The sequence below is a fragment of the Ascaphus truei genome, chromosome 4 (assembly GCF_040206685.1).
Source record: "Ascaphus truei isolate aAscTru1 chromosome 4, aAscTru1.hap1, whole genome shotgun sequence".
Taxonomy (NCBI): Eukaryota; Metazoa; Chordata; class Amphibia; order Anura; family Ascaphidae; genus Ascaphus; species Ascaphus truei.
The window spans coordinates 328,674,581-328,690,331 of NC_134486.1; the positions used below are offsets into that span (position 1 = coordinate 328,674,581).

General features: G+C 47.6%; 1 protein-coding gene across 1 annotated transcript in view; it reads left to right on the forward strand.

Annotated features, from left to right (window-relative positions):
- Nucleotides 1-15,751, forward strand: part of B3GAT2 (beta-1,3-glucuronyltransferase 2) — a 116,160-nt gene that overhangs the window by 13,848 nt on the left and 86,561 nt on the right. The window lies entirely within an intron of this gene.

Below are 15,751 nucleotides of genomic sequence, written 5' to 3' on the forward strand. Positions count from 1 at the left end.
TGAACAGGTCACAGGTTAACACCTCTAACATTAGTGGTGTATTTATGACAGCATATTTCGATGAGGTTAAGAGAAATGAAGTAATTTGCTCAAGTTCAAAGACAGTGCAGGTGGATAAAGAAAGTAGTAGAGCATACAGTACAACTGTGAGAGCACAGCCATTTGTACCCTCTCCACCAAATAAAGACATTATGCTTATATTGACTTAATCATATTTTAGGGGAGCAATCATACTGCTTTTTTTTTATGTGTTCCAATCCAGGAGTGTCACAAATGCACCTCGCCCAGGAGATACTTAAAAAACTATCCTTTGAGGACCTCTGCAACTTTAATATGACTGCTTGAAACATATTAACCTTTGGGTTAAAAATACCAGAAAGAGCAATGCTATATGAATTGGCTAGCACTTGGAAGGCACATGCTTTAGACTTGCATGTTTTAAAGATGTCACCATTTGTGATTGACTTATTGGCAAGGAAGATGCGTGAATCCATTTATCCGCATCCCTGGAGATCTCTGACATAGGAAAAACTGCAATCTAAATACAAGTAGAATAGGTGGATGGTTGTCTCCTGGTAGAGATTGCTGCTCTTAAGGTCTCCCTTCATGAATAGTAAAGAGGTACATTACTGAAAAAAATTCCTAATCTTATTTGCCATATTTTCTTTTTTTTGTAAATGGATTTAGAACCTTGCCATTCCCAAAGACAATCCTTTCTCTCGTAAGAAATTGTGTAAAGAGAGATACAGTAGATTAACCGTTATATTGTCCCCTCAGGCAGGAAAAAAATAAGTCTCATAGGTAATCACGTGTACTGCTGATTGATCCGGAGAGGCTTAAATTGGAAATCGCAATGTGTCATAATGCCATAATTGTGTTAATGGAAGAGAAGAAAACGGGACATAATAATCTAAAAACAAAATATTGCATTCTCACAGTTTCTTCATCTGTGCTTCACCGGTTCCTGTTTAAAATTCTGTCTGCTTGCTGTCTTATCACAACTCAATTGATCCCTAATAGAACAGAGACCTCAAGAGTTGTGCTGATGAAGAAAGACAGAAATAAGAAATTGGATTTAGGTGTTAAAACCTAGTTATCCAGAACAAGTAAGGTCTGGCTTTCAGCTGTTCAATCAATCCCTTTCCATGTATACATTCGACCTTGGAGAGAGTCCGGTCGTGCCTTTAACCTCAGCAGCAGGTTGTTTGTATCACTATTTGTCCGAATGTATATGTCTGAGATATATTACCATCACTCTTTTGACACATGGCGAGAATATTTAATTTCAATTTTGGGAAACTGACATGGCCTACAAGTGATCTATAGTTAAAAAACAATGAAATATAAAAAGATTGCCCCTGACGAAGCTGTCAGTGAGACGCACATTGGGTGACTCCACGAGTAATCGCCCACTTGACTTCTCAGAGCCGCAGCACCAAGACGCAGAGTTGATCGGAACTGGCATTATATTTACGCTCTCGTCCCTACTACAGACTGGGTCAGGGAGGTGCCTGCTTTATTTGTGGCTGTTTTTTTTCTTCTTGGATCACGGAAGAACCGATCTGAGCAGGCTGGGCTCGTGAGAATTGGTATTATACTCTTGCATTAACTCTTTAGACTATACTTTCCTGAGGTTTTGTGCAGCTTATTGATATGCATTAGAGTCTCAAATTGAGTGAGATATTATTACACTCTGCTCACTTTTTCCTATTACTGAGTGATATTGTTATTCTGAGCTAGATATTTTTTTTTTTTATTTTTTTTTTTTCAAACAATTTTATTAGGCATTTAGGTAGATATGCAGTGACAGCATGCGATAGAGCCTAACATTTTCAAAACCTCAAATTTTTTGGGGAAAACAGGTAGACAACCGCAGTTGTCAGTAGAAGAGGGGGGAGTGCCTTCAGAGAGGGAAGGCAGAGGGGAAGGGGACTGGAAGGATGAGGGGGGGGGTAGAGAGGGGGGGGGAGGGGGGAGGACCCATCTGGCTGTTGGGGGTATGGATTTGCAGGTAATATTAGTGCACCTCTGGGGGGGGGATCGGTCTCTGTCACGCTGGAGTTGGTTGTCTGGCCCTATTGCTGGAGATCCACGGTTCCCAGATGTCCTCGTAGGCGGGGAGTTTTTGTCTAACGATAGCGGTGAGCCTTTCCATGACCATCACCTCGTCGACTCTTTTTTTGATCGTTCTCAGTGCCGGCATAGTTGTTTTCCTCCAGGAGGCCGCAATACAGCATCTTGCCGCGGTAAGAATGAAGTATATTAATTTCCTGATTGGCCGGACCATGTCCTTCAATGGTGCAGCCAGCAGGTAGGTCAGTGGTTCAATAGGCACTTCCAGGTCGGTGACCTCTTTTATCAAAATTTGGACCTTGGCCCAGTACTTCACAATTTCTGGACAGGTCCACCAGATGTGGACCATGTCCCCTCTATGACCACAGCCTCTCCAACATAGGTCTGATGCCAGAGGGTAGATCTGGTTTAATTGTGCTGGGGTAAGATACCAGCCAAACATAATTTTATAGATGTTTTCCTTTATTGTAGTGCATAGGGAGGTCTCCGAGGCTGTCTCCCAGATAGCTATATATTTTTTTAATGTGCCAAATGATATAGGTTACCATTTATGTACACGGATACAAAGTGTTAGATCTCCTGAGGGGGTCCTTTGTATACACCCCTCAGGATTTATGCTTCTCAGGCATTTTTCACACAGTCTACATTCACTAGAAACAGTCGGGTTTTACTCGTGTACTGTGTTCTTTTAATGTTCTTACATTTTGTGTGGGTCTGTTCTTTTTTTTTTTTTTTGCATGAATAAATTTGGTTTGATATTTTTTGCATACATCGCTTTCTTGGAGATTTCTGGACCCTTTTGCCAGGGTCTATTTTCATTGGTTTATATGCTCTTTTTTCTCCTGAGTTGCACCACCTGCATTTATTGCCCATGGAGTCTGCATCTAATTATTTGTTTATTAGGTGGTAGTGCATTTCCCTTTCTTCGCTTTCCATTATAAAAACAACATTGTTTTAAAATGCCTTCCATAAAAAGCTATGTTAATGTAATGATTTGTATTGACAGGATTGAAAAGAAATTACAATTTATGATTTGCTGACATCAAGATTTAACTTGTCTTCACTTTAAGGATACAGTTAATTATAAAAAATAATTGGACATGTGAAGAGGACAATGGAGATTACGTATTGTGGCAACCTAAAAGTAATAAAACAATATCTACAGTACTACTCCTGAAAATCATAACTGAGACTCGGTTTTCTGTAAAATTTCCTCACATTCTCACTTCCTTTTCATGAACCCATGTCTGTATCAATATGGCCACTAATATGAAAAAAAAAGTGTAGCCCCCTTTCCTTATGCCTAGGGGAAACCGTGGGCGATTACGCGTGCTGCCGATACCTGTACGCTCACAGGAGGCCTGAGCCCTGCTTCTGGGAGCCTGGGGTGAGCTCTCTCTCGGTGCAGGGCCTCCACCTATGAGGATCAGCATAGGTGGGAATTACTCCTCAAAGGAAACAGTATGACAATAATAATACAACCAATGTATATAACACACTCTACAGTAATAACACAATAATACAATTACACACACTTCATAACAATAATAAAGCAATCAAACAATGTTGTTGTCCCCCCACCTCCCCCAAAGTACTGAGGGCACCTGAAACCCTGATGTCCCCAAAGTGGATCCCACCCAAAGTATGTATGTGAGGGCAGCGCTACCCCCCTCCCTCCCCCCCTTGTGTACCCAAGTGCAGCTGGCAGATCAAAGAACAGTCAGGTTCCACGCAGCGGGGCCTCCGACACCAATCCCCTCGTGCCTTAGGGTCCTGGCCTGTGCACGCGCTGTGTGAACTCCAGCCAAAGGGTCTCACACCAGATCCACAGCAGCAGCAGTCACTGAGCACTATAGGGAAATCCGTACCGCTAGAGGCAGTCCCTACAATTCTTAAAGTGGGAGGGGGGGGCTCAGGGCCTATCTGGGGCCTAAAGGGTCAGTATATAGTCCTAGACCAGGAAGCCACTGACTCCCTGGACACTACTTGTTCCTCTCCCCTTGCTCCCCCGCGACCAACTGTCGCCTCTCGAATTCCGCGGAGGAGTTCTAACCCAGCAATGGCCATTCATGACTTTTTCCTGCATGGCCTTCTGGGATTTGTAGTCTTTTTACCCTCTCCTCAGAAGGCCGATGCCCTGGGCGCAACTGCGCATGCGCGCCAAATCAAAATGGCCACCGCCACTCCTGCTCGATCGCGCAGAGCAATTCCCCGCTCTGGAGGCATGGTAGGGGGGACTGTAGGGGGCCTTCTCTACACCCTCTCCCTGGGGAAAAATCCAACGTCCCCGCTTGAGAACAACATACACATATTATATAATAAAAATGCATTACATACTTATATAATAAAACATAACAGCACGACAATATACAATGATATGGTATTCAGCATTTCAGTCAGAATCACCAATAGGGAGGCTAACTTATCCCGAGACGACTGCTGAGGTTCATAGTGGGGTGCCCCTAATGAATCGTAAGCTACTCACATTGGAGGATGTCTCGGTCTTTGACTCCGACGAACTTCTTCTACTTCTTCGTGGTCGGAGAGGCTACCATCAGCTTGAGGCCCTGGCCCTCTCATAGAGTGAATGTCATTAGAGCCCTTTGAGGTGAAGATAGGGCTCGTTGGGTCCAGAGCTCGACTGGCTGCTTCAACTGTGAATGGTTCTGGAATGCCAGAATCACTACCTGATCCTTTGTGGGTGTTTGAAGACGTCCCTTCTAAGTGATCCTGACTTTCCTCAAAGGATGGATCCATATAGGAATACCATTTGACTCTTCTTCTTGACTTGCCGATGAAAGTTCAGCTTCACGTTCCCCACTTGAGGAATGGGTAACAGGTGATTGCGATGCCAGACCTTTACCCTGCTTTTGGAATCCTTGATGTGATAGATATGGAGGCCACGTATCTGAGATTCTACCTCAATGGGAGGTTGTCCTTCAGTCGCTGTACATAATGGTAGTGCATAGTATTGGAGACTCCATCGGTGGACACCCACAGGTGAATATCCACTGGCAACCTGGCTTCTTGGCCGAACATCATGAAGTAAGGTGAATAGTCGGTGCACTCATGCATGTGCAATTATAAGCATGTACCAAGTGCTCCACGTGCTTGCTCCATTATGCCTTCTCGGAGTCCTTCAGAGTGCCTGTGACAGAGTGAAGTCAACTCCTATCAGTTACGCCTGGGAGACATATGTCTGAGTGCTTCATCCAGCACTCATAAGGGTTAACTCAGGTGGAAGTTAGGAAATTAGAACTCTTTAGCTGACACCTGAGAGCCAGCAAGGTAGATAAAGGATCATGTGACTGGCAGTAGCTGCCAGAGAGAGAGAGAGAGAGAAGCACACTGCTGCGTGAGCCCTTAGCCAGAGGGATTTCACCAAAGACTACTTCAACTAAAGTAAGGATTATTCATTTGTTTACTGACTGCTTAAAGTACCCTTATGGTTTGGTTCTGGTTTAGCCAGCCAGCCTACTAGATAGGTCTGCTGTGTTATTAGTCAGTTTTTCTCCCAAAGTGGAGCAGAATTTATTTTGTTAAAGGGACAGTGTACCCGCATGTTATGTTACTGTGGAGAAATAAAGCCACTAAACGTTTTTATTTATCCTGAAACTATACGTGTGGACTGTTCCCTGACCTCGGCTACAGGCCGTCCTGCCACAGCTGTGTCAGAAGTGGGACGTCGGACGGCCCCTGTATCTGAAGGGCCACACACAAAAAAAAAATGGAGAAATTTTTTTTCTCAGTTCCTTGAGCAACAACTCCAGCTAGCAGAGAAGCAAGCAGAGCGACAAGCCCAGCAAGATGAGCGACAAGCCCAGCAAGCTGAGCGACAAGCCCAGCAAGATGAGCAACAGGCCCGGCGAGAAGAAAAGCTACTCCAACTGCTGGTCGAAGGCCCAACCCCAGGCAGACCAGGGATTCCAAATAACCCACCGGTGATGCTGCCTAAAATGAAGCCAAACGAAGACCCAGAGGCATTTCTCTTCACTTTTGAAAGGGTAGCCACGGCCCACGGCTGGACAGTTGATCGCTGGGTAACGACTCTGGCTCCACTCCTCATAGTGGAAGCTCAGGCAGCCTACCAGGCTCTTCCAGCGGACGAGGCCATAGACTATCAGAAACTAAAGGCTGCTATTCTGGATCACCTAGGCCTCACGCCAGAGACCTACCGACAGCGGTTCCGGACAGTCAAATATACAAACCGAGACAGACCCCGGGTCGTAGCCCACCGCTTAGTAGACTTATGTGCCAGGTGGATACAACCAGAAAAACATGACAAGGCAGAGATCCTTGAACAGTTTGTGCTTGAGCAGTTCATACAGATACTGCCCCCCTCCTCCCGCTCCTGGGTAAAAAGACACGCTGCATTTTCCCTGGATTCAGCGGTCCGCTTGGTGGAAAACTTCCTGGGCGACGACACCCAACAGGATAGCTGGGAACGGCTGGTGCAAACACCAGTTGCTTCCGGTGATACTAGAGGCAGGAGAGCAGACAATCGAGGGGTCTACAACCCGCCAGCTTGGGCGATCCAGTCAACCCGATCGGAAGACCCTTTCCCATCTCGGAGGGTTCCTGGTACAAACTCCCGCAGAGACGCCCATCCTGGGTCCGAGGCCACTGGATCACTCAAGGGAGGCCGCCACCCACAGTATTCCCCGAGAACCTGGACTCCTGTCACCCACCCGGTGGAGAGGATAACCCCACCAACCAGAAGGGAGGACCCCATCCAACAGCGGAGAGGTCCAAACACCGAGCCCCGTCGAGAGCTTCCGCGGACAACTGAGTTTGCGGACTCAGGAGATGAGGAAATGGACTGTTCATATGGCAGAACCACTGCCACAGCTTGTCTCCGAGGGGACCACAATCCGTGGTTAGTCCCAGCATCTCTGGAGGGGACAAAAGTAAACGCCATGCTGGACTCGGGCTCTGGAAAAACCCTGATCCTAGAGGGCCTAATTCCAAGCAATAGACTATATTATGACTCTCCTTGGAATATCGAGTGTATCCATGGGGATACAAAGAGATACCCGACGGCGAACGTTACACTGCGTATCCAGGATCAAGAGGCTAGCCTACTAGTGGGAGTTGCTCCCTGGCTACCTGCTCCTGTTCTACTTGGCCGAGACTGGCCCTACCTCGAAACATTGTTGGCCCCTATTCCTACGGAGCCTACTTCTCTGGTACCAGAGAAGCCCGGAAACTTGTTCCCTTTTTCCCCAGAGATTTTCCCCCGTAGACACCATGTCCCAAAGACACGTAAACAGAGACGTGCGGAAAAAGAGGACTGGTTAAGAAAGGCTGGGACTTTTGGTAACATTAGTCAGCCCAAAGGACTGCAGGTCATGGCCGGGGATGACCAGGGTGGGGAACAGATAGATACGAGAGTGTTGCCAGACCTGGATCTTCCTGACTTCCATCAGAGGCAGAGGGAGGACCCAGCTCTGGCTAGACAATATGAGAATGTGGTACAGTTCAACAACAAGATAATAGATGAACAAGGTATAAAAGTGTTTCCACATTTTGAACTGTTGAATGACATACTATATTGTGTGAATAAGGTTACACAAACAGGGGAGGTCATTCGACAGATGCTAGTCCCTAAAGGGTTGATTAAAACAGTGTTTACCCTAGCCGATACTCTCCCATGGGGTGGTCATTTGGGCAGAGATAAGACCACGGACCGCATCTCGTCCTAGTTTTACTGGCCAGGCATACATGGTGACATCATGAAACTATGTGAGACATCCTGAATGCCAGTTAACTAGCCAAAAAGGACAGAAGCCGGCTCCTTTGGTTCCTCTGCCCTTGGTAGCCGTCCCATTCGAGAGAATTGGGGTAGACCTGGTCGGACCTTTAGAACCCTCTGCGAAGGGACATAAATTTATACTCATTGTTGTTAATTATGCCACCAGGTATCCTGAGGCCTTCCCTTTGAGATCAGCCACTGCTAAACAGGTTGCTCACAGGCTGTTAGAACTGTTTTCTATGGTAGGACTTCCACAAGTAATGTTAACTGACCAGGGAACAAATTTCATGGCAAAGTTAATGCAGGATGTCCTGAAGTTATTGGAGGTAAAATCCGTCCGGACCTCGGTCTACCATCCTCAGACTGATGGATTGGTAGAGAGGTTTAACCGTACTTTAAAAACTATGCTTAGGAAGTTTGTGGACACTGAAAAGCAAGCTTGGGATGAACTTCTCCCTTTCCTGTTGTTTGCGGTACGAGAAGTTCCCCAATCATCCACAGGCTTCTCCCCGTTTGAGCTCCTATATGGACGCCAACCTCGGGTATTTTCGACCTGCTGAAGGATTCCTGGGAGGAGGAGCCCTCCCCCTCCAAGAATACCCTTCAGTATGTCATAGACCTTAGAAACCGCCTAGACATGATAGGTCGGTTTGCGAAGGAAAACCTCAAATCTGCTCAAGAACATCAAGAGAGGCAGTACAACCAAAATGCTCTCTTGAGGGTCTTCCAACCTGGGGACCAAGTGATGCTACTACTACCGACATCAGAGAGTAAACTCCTTGCGAAGTGGCAGGGTCCTTTCCAAGTTCTCCGCCGCACCGGGGAGGTGAACTATGAGATCTCTCAACCAGGATCCAGGAAGGGTAAACAAATCTACCACGTGAACCTCCTGAAACCCTGGAAAAAGATGAGATCGCTGTTCATTCACCCTCGGGAAGGAGAGACGGATTTGGGTCCAAAGCTGCCAAAGGGTAGTACGTACACTGACCATCAGGTTCCCATGGGAGAGCAGTTAACAACGGAACAAAGGTCAGACCTACTAGATGTATGTGACCAGTTCCCAGATGTTTTTTCTGAGCTGCCAGGGCAGACTGATTTAGTGTCCCATAGGATTGAGACAGAACCTGGCGTAAAAGTACGGACCCGTCCCTATAGATTGCCAGAGGGCCGAAAAGACCTGGTAGAGAGGGAGATAATAGACATGTTGGAATTGGGCGTGATCGAGGAGTCCCACAGCGAATGGTGTAGCCCTATCGTGTTGGTCCCTAAACCAGATGGGAAGGTGAGGTTTTGCGTGGATCTGCGAAAGGTAAATGCTGTATCCAGATTTGATGCATATCCAATGCCTAGGGTGGATGAATTGCTTGATTCGCTTGGTAAAGCAGAGTATATCTCCACCCTAGATCTCACGAAAGGATATTGGCAGATACCTCTAGCGGAAGAATCCAAATGCAAAACTGCCTTCGCCACCCCTCTCAGTTTATACCAATTCGTCACTATGCCATTTGGGTTAGATGGGGCTCCAGCCACGTTCCAAAGGTTAATGGACAAGGTACTACGACCCCATAGGGCATATGCCGCGGCCTACTTGGATGACATTGTCATCTATAGCAGACATGTTGCCGGAGTACACTTCACCCTGGTCACTGACCATGCTCCCTTGAAGTGGTTAAACACCATGAAGGACACAAATCCAAGGTTGACCAGGTGGTATATTGCCCTCCAACCCTTCTCTTTTGATATTCAGCATAGACCTGGAAAGGACCACGGAAATGCTGATTTTTTGTCAAGGGAAGGAGTGGAGGGTCGGGCTTCAGCCGTGTGGGACACTAGCCACACACAAACAGGGGAGGTATGTGACAGAGTAAAGTCAACTCCTATCAGTTACGCCTGGGAGACATATGTCTGAGTGCTTCATCCAGCACTCATAAGGGTTAACTCAGGTGGAAGTTAGGAAATCAGAACTCTTTAGCTGACACCTGAGAGCCAGCAAGGTAGACTGGCAGTAACTGCCACAGAGAGAGAGAGAGAGAGAGAAGCACACTGCTGTGTGAGCCCTTATCCAGAGGGATTTCACCAAAGACTACTTCAACTAAAGTAAGGATTATTCATTTTTTTACTGACTGCTTAAAGTACCCTTATGGTTTGGTTCTGGTTTAGCCAGCCAGCCTGCTAGATAGGTCTGCTGTGTTATTAGTCAGTTTTTCTCCCAAAGTGGAGCAGGATTTATTTTGTTAAAGGGACAGTGTACCCGCATGTTATGTTACTGTGGAGAAATAAAACCACTGAACGTTTTTATTTATCCTGAAACTATACGTGTGGACTGTTCCCTGACCTCGGCTACAGGCCGTCCTGCCACAGTGCCCAACATATCCAGTAGGGTCTGGTTGAACAGTTCTGGTATCTCCCTCAGGATGATACGGAGTCGTTCTGGACTTTTCAATATTTAGAAGCTTCAGCAACTCTCGTATGAGCATGCTTTCGAAGTCCCTCCCTTGATCCGAGTGTATGCGATTCAGTAGCCCGTAGTGTACGAAGTACCTCTCCCAAAAGACCTTAGCCACAGTGAGGGCCTTCTGGTCTTTAGTGGGGAAGGCTTGGGTGTAGCGGGTGTAGTGGTCCATGATCACGAGCACATTCCCGATGCCCCTTGAATCTGGCGCAATGCACAGGAAGTCCATGCAGACGAGGTCCATGGGCCCAGAGCTCAACAGATGGGCCATTAGAGCTGCTCTGGTAGGCAGTGTTTTCTGCTGGATACACCGCAAGCAACGGCGGAATGGTGTTCCACCAATTGTCTCATCTCGGACCAGAAGAACTGGTCAAGTATTAGGCCAAATGTCTTGTCCACTCCCAGATGTCCATGGTCATCGTGTAGGGATTGCAGGACCATATACTGTATATTCCGTGGTAGAAGCAGCTGTCTTCTATCCAGATAGTTGTGATAAGGAACCACCCGATAGAGTAGACCATTATCAATATGGAACTTATCCCATTCTCGCATAAGGATGGCGACTGTGTCCGTTGGGGCACGCTTCATCAACGATGGATTCTGGTTGGGAATAGCCCGGCGTACGGCTCTAGCCACTGTATCTCGCATCTGTTCATGGATTAATTCTTTACATCTTATCACAGTGTCTGGAGTTACGGACATGCCCTCAGGCCGACAATACACTGCGGGGACTGCTCCTGATTGACACCCCAGCAAATCTGCCACTCGAAGCTCAGAGAACGCTATGTTTCTGTCCAGCACTGTAGCTGTGGAACACATAGCTCAAATCCCAGGACCGAGAATCTCTTCCCACTCTCTGTCGTCAGAGACTGGGTCAGTCCGGGTCTTCCAGACAGAGTGTCAGCTCCCACATTCAGAGGGCCCGGCTTGTATATCAGGGTGAAGTTGTACTTGACTGTGCGACCAAACATCTGTGACCGGAGGCATCCAATTTGGTGGACATTATGATGTAGGTAAGTAGATTGTTAGCTGTCCTTACCTTGAAGGATACCCCGTACAGGTAATCGTGTAGTTTGTCTACTACAGCCCACTTGAGGGCTAAGAACTCCAGCTTATGAACCGGTAATTATTTTCGCTTAGAGTCACGCTGCGACTCACGTATGCGATCGGTCAAAGTCCTGCTCGATATTTTTTATGCAACACTGCCCCCAGTCCATCGAAACTAGTATCTACATGCAAAGCGTAGGGTTGTTCCGGGGGCTTCAGTGAGCCGTTTCTTCAAGGTCGCGAAGGCCTCTTTGCAGGCAGTAGACATTTCTTGCCAAATTGGGTTCTTGGATTCCTGGCTTTCTGACGAGAGTCTTCAGGGCATAACTTCAATAAGTTATTCAAGACTTTAGCTATGCTGGAATACCCTTCCATGAATCGCCGATAATAGATGCAGAATCCAAATGTTCCTCCAATATCCGACCGAAGACGATAATGTCATCCAGGTAGACCAGACATTCTCAGGGGTTCATGTCTCCGATGGTCTTCTCCATCAGCCGCTGGAACGTTACAGGTGCTCCACAAATGCCTTTAGGCATTTTGGTGAATTGATATGGGAGATGAACGCCGTCTTTTCTTGATCGTCGGGGCTCATAAGGACCTGATAGTACCCTGAACAAAGATCCAGCACACTGAACTATTGACTGCCCGACAGGGTACTGAGGATCTCCTCGATTCGGGGTAGGGTGTATTGTTCTGGAACCATGCAATGGTTCAGGATGCGATAATCCAAACATAGGCATACAGAGCCATTCTTCTTCCTCACCACTATGATGGGTGAGGCGTAGGGACTGCGGGACTCGGTCAAGATACCAGCAGTCTCCATCTCCTTCAGAATGTTCCTAACATCGTCCACATCTCTTGGAGCAATATGTCTTGACCTTTTGCGGAAAGGGGTGGCATCATTCATCCGGATGGTGTGTTGCGCGTTCTTGTTACATCCCATATACATCTCAATGGTAGAAAACACTTCTTTGCGCTCTGTTGTCCCCAAGCCACTTCCTCCACTCAGGAGGTAAGGATGATTCTCCAAGGTTGAAGGACAGTTCGGCTGAGGGTTCTCGCACTCTGGCTGCATTTACATGAACCAGAAGTTCCACGTCTGTGACCGGATATATTTGCCCCAGTATTTGGCCTTCGTCCAAATGGACGGGATGAGGCGGTATGTTCTGGACAGACACCATGAATCGCTGGGGGAGTTTAGTCTTCCACTCCTTCATTTCAGGGACCAATGTCCATCCTTTCATTTGGTCATCTGCTGGCATAGTTTCCAGAGAAATACTGGTCTCTCTCATCATACGCAGGGTAGTTGAGAGTAGCTCTTACATGTTGCACTCCCGCGGTGGAATTTCTACCACCCCCTTCTCAAGGTTGTAGATTTGTCCAACCCACTCCTGCGCAGGGATACGGAAAAACTCCTCCTTGAATACCAGATGGATATTCAGAGATGACAAGGGTAGTTCTCCCACTTCTTTAAGGAAGACCCTGATCAAGGACCAGACCACATCCGCATTGGTTCCTAGTATGATGGGGCAATTCAGATGTTCCTGGGGTTCAGAACACACCAACGCTTCCTCTTCCATGGGGTGGGTCATATTGGTGTTAACCTGCGGGATATCCATCCTCACCCAAATCATTCAGTCTATGGGGTAGCCTTAATTGCTGAGGCCCCATAGCACCATCTTCTCCACCGACTGCAAGGGCAGATGTTTTAGATGCAGATCATAGAATGACCGATAGACTAAGGTCACTTGTGATCCGGTGTCTAGTAGAGCGGAGGCATACTGTATATTCCTTCGATTAGTACTCTCACTATGGCCGTAAGGGCTCACTTTACTATAAGCCTCCAGAGGCCGCTCCGGTTCGGGATCGCTGGTAGGAGGGGTCTCGGTAGAACCGGTTGGATGTTCTTCCATGTGGGTGACGCAGGACCGGGCCGTAGTAGTAGAGGTTTTCAACTGTTTGCAGTCCTTTGCCAGGTGACCCTCTTTGTTGCGTGTACCCCGGGTCGCACCGGCGCTAGGCATATTGACCATGTTCCGGGGCACCTTGGAGGTCGGAGACAGGAACCACTGAAGGAGGGTTATCTTCTGCACTTTCCGTCTCATTAGGCTTCTGGGTCAAAGCCCCTTTGCTCTCTCCCTTGCGGAAGTCTTTATGTTTCTTGGGGGTGTATAAATGGGTATGGGCCTCATGCCCTTTCACCAGGCCCAATAGCCCCTCAAACATAGTAGGACTTCCTTGTAGCAGGGAACACCGGATCATAGTGGCTATATGATGGGTGGGTATAGATCCCCTTAGGAATGGTTTTATGCAATTTTCATCCACTTCAGAGGCTGGAATTATATCATGGGTACATAGATTCCATAAAACTAACTGAATTCACTGAATAAACTCAGACAGCTCTTCCCCTTCTTTCTGTCTAAGACTATTGAACTTAGACAGAGTTCGCTTTCGTACTCTTCTAGGCCGTAAACCTGAGTTAAAAAGTCCACTAACCTCTGTGCGTAGCGTCTATATCCTGTTCCCGTTGCATTCTCTCCATTGTAGAGGCGAGGGGGGTTTAGGCACTCCATTATCTGCTGCCTCTTAACAGCTTCAGTGCACAACCATTCCTCCAGTACTCGCAAGGTATGGTCCTTCCAGGCTTCGAAGGCCTCTTCTCCGACAGGCGTATGCAATACCCCTGAAAAAGCTTTCAATTTACGATAATGCTGTGCCTGAGACAACTCGCCCCTGTTCCCAGCCAACTGCTGTATGGCTTCTGCGAGCATCTGAGCTCCATCCGAGCTGCGGGAACTGCGGCTGCTCCGACCAGATTGTCAGCTGCTGTCGGACTCTGCACTGGCTTTGCTCCTGCTAGGATTTCCTGGGGAAGGTGAAGACATAACAATTTGAAGCAGACAAAAGGGTGGGGGCACAAAAAAGAAGGAATGAATTACTAAGTGTTCAAAAAGTTTATAACATTTTATAATAGCATAAAAAGTACAAGGACTTACAATAAAATGAGGATCTAGTTGATCCAAGTACACCAGGCAGGTAAAAGACACACAAAAGGAGCTCCGTAGTCCAAAAAAAAAACTCCTCCGGATTGCACAAGGTATGTGCCGAGGGGAAGTTCCAGACCCGCATCTGCTGGTAATCTTCCCTGCACTTGTGTAGGCAAAGCTGGGTGTACAGCATCATCATGTTCGTACCCAGCATGCAAATAGCTCGCCTACGCATTTCGTGTCACGTGGGACACTTCATCAGGCTTTATAAAATGTTATATACTTTTTGAACACTTAGTGATTCATTCCTTCCTTTTTGCGCCCCCACTCTTTTTTCTGGTTATGTGTGAGTCTTCTCTAGCCCCGCTGATCACGGGAGACGGGGAGCAGCACTGAAGAAGGATTTTCAGAGAAAAACTTTAAACGGCCAGTGCGCATTTAATTACTATAACCATTTGAAGTGCCTGCATGTCAGAGGCTGTCACGATGTGCTCACCACTATCAAGGCGTGACCGAGGTGGGGATGGATATAAACACTACCCACAGCCGCGTGGGCGCATCTGGAATGTAGGTTGGTCAGGGTAGCCGGATCTGGGTTGGAGAGGTATGGATAGTCGATATACTTGCGGGGGTCTGTGTTGGAGAGGTACGGATCATTGTAGGTACTATTAGCCGGGGTCCGGGTTGGAGAGAGGAGAATAGTCGTAGTATGGATGCAGAGGTCAGGGTTGGAGAGGTGCGAATTGTCATAGATAGCCGGGGTTAGGAGTACATTAGAGGAGAGTTCAAGACAAGACTGCAAGGCTAGGAAGCAATGAACACAATGGAACATTGAATTATGCTCAGCCAATGTGCCAGTGGCACAGCTGAGCATATATAGGAGAGAACATCCAATAGAAGAAGATGTAGTGGAGGTGTGTCAGCAGTGGGGATCCCCATTGGCTGCTCCGCTGCAAAGGACAGGTGTGGGGAGGTGCCTAGGTGGGTTACTGAGGACTTTTCTCCTGCGCGTGCTCGTTGCGCCTTGCTGACAGTGCGGCGTGGGCGGAGTCCAGAGGTGGGCCAGAAAGGGAAGCCTAGCTTCGAGTGGGGTCCGCGCGTGCCCCTCATGGCGAGCGGTAGATTGCGTGAGAGGAGCGGGACCCCCGGCAGTGGAGAGAGGTAATAAGGGAGCGCACCGAGGGCGGCATGACTCCTTGATCCTTACAGTACCCCCCCCCCCCTTCAGGAGCAACCTCCAGGCAGGCTTGAGAGAATATTTCAGATGAAAAGCCCGTACGAGTCTGGGAGCGTGAAGATGGTGATGAGGGACCCAGGAGCGTTCCTCTGGTCTAAAACCTTTCCAGTGGGCCAGATACTGTATAGACCATCTAGAGATACTGGAATCCAGGATAGACTAAATTTCGTACTTCCGTTGCCCTTATACGAGAAGGGGAG